Source organism: Aplysia californica, unplaced genomic scaffold (genome assembly GCF_000002075.1).
Source record: "Aplysia californica isolate F4 #8 unplaced genomic scaffold, AplCal3.0 scaffold00001, whole genome shotgun sequence".
Taxonomy (NCBI): Eukaryota; Metazoa; Mollusca; class Gastropoda; order Aplysiida; family Aplysiidae; genus Aplysia; species Aplysia californica.
In genome coordinates this window covers 3,672,427-3,674,057 of record NW_004797271.1, presented here as the reverse complement: position 1 = coordinate 3,674,057, position 1,631 = coordinate 3,672,427, and the positions used below count along the sequence as shown (strand labels likewise).

The following is a 1,631-nucleotide window of genomic DNA, read 5'->3' as shown; positions in this document are numbered from 1 at the left end:
TGTGTGTGTGTGTGTGTGTGTGTGTGTGTGTGTGTATGTGTTAGCGTGCGTGTGTGTGTGTGAGTGTGTATTATAATTATATCATCCGATCGTCAGTAAGCACACCTGTACCTGCTACAGAAGTAGACATTGCTCATCACACAAAGTGAGGTAAACACGGAGGGGAACAAATTAAAAAGAAGAACGACACAAGAATCGATGAAAAGTAGAGGCAATCAACAACCTAAGTGATCGTTGCCACTCCTGGAATGAGGGACGCGAGTCCTAATATTGTCCGTTTTTTAGACAAATTAATGAAGACCTTTTGAAACGCACTGTTGCTTTAACAACTCTGAAAAGGGCACAAATTGAGGTAATCACATCCACCCCGGAGCGACTCGATAAAACACATGGCTCCTTATCAGAGCAAGCGATGTCTACACACTCTGCCAAGCACATCCAAAGTTTAAAGAAAGCAAATAAATGTTTTAGTAAAATTCCTTGTCCGATTCTTTGGAGGGCTTTAAAAATAAACAAAAATACCTGTGAACGGATTGAAGCATATTTTTTTTATCACGCATGCTCACAACATAACAACGATTGTAAATTTTTAAAAAAGACAAGAAAAAAAACCCACAGCAAAATACAACCGAGTGCAGCAAATTCGCAGACTTCAGAGTTACGGTCCGTGCCTTTTTATTCAGTATACATGCGCTTTTTAAAGTAAGAATTGCGTCCGATTTGTTCTCACCATTTCGGAGTTTCCTGATGCGCGTTAAACACTCTCTATTCCATTCCAAAGCCAGCATGAGTAATAAAATACCATGGTAGTGGACGGCACACTTTTTCCTTAAGTGTGTAAGTATTGATAAAGAGATAAAAGTGTTCACAGTCGGTCCTGCTCCGATATTACGTGAGAAAATTGAACTCAATTTGAGTGGCAAGATGTTGCAAGTTTGTAGACCCGACTCGCGCGGTTGTATCGAATTTTGCAGCATGTGTTCAGATCGCGGCCACAATATCGAGCGATAAGCTTCTGTGTACATAAATATACTCGCGAAGGGACACATATGACCCTCTACAGATTGACATCTGGCCCACGGGAAAAACCTAATATAAACCCCAGTACGCGAGAGCTGGAGTGCTTGTGTATCTTTGCCTGGAGGCAAGGGATAGCTACGGGCTAGATCGCTATCGAGGGTGTATCACAGCGTCAGCGGCTTAGTGATTTCAGGATAATCTCACTGGATACACAAATTCCATTCCCTACCTTTATCTTGACGACAGCTGAAATCTTCTATCACAGCGTGAAATCACATAAAGTGCACAACATCGGTATATATACTTTTACATTGCCCATTACAGTCGGCTGAACTCTCTTCGGAACTATGCTAATAAGAAGGTTTTACACAGTGTAAAGATCCAATTAAGCGACAAGACTTTACAACTAATGGCATAATGATTTAAGTACGACACCTCTCTCGAACATTTAAGGAGATAATGATTCAAAATTTATCAACACAAACCAATCACAGTACAGGGTCTAGAGAAGTTCAATGTTCTTTACAACTGAACCCTCATCCGTGAAACTGTTTCTATCTCTAATCATCTCAATTCTCTCTCTCTCTCTCTCTCTCTCTCTCTCTCTCTCT

At 40.8% G+C, this 1,631-nt stretch overlaps 1 protein-coding gene across 1 annotated transcript in view; it reads right to left on the bottom strand.

The window, feature by feature from the left end:
• Positions 1 to 1,631, bottom strand: part of LOC101846927 (acetylcholine receptor subunit alpha-like 2-like) — an 86,077-nt gene that overhangs the window by 55,367 nt on the left and 29,079 nt on the right. The gene's annotated exons all lie outside the window — the stretch shown is intronic.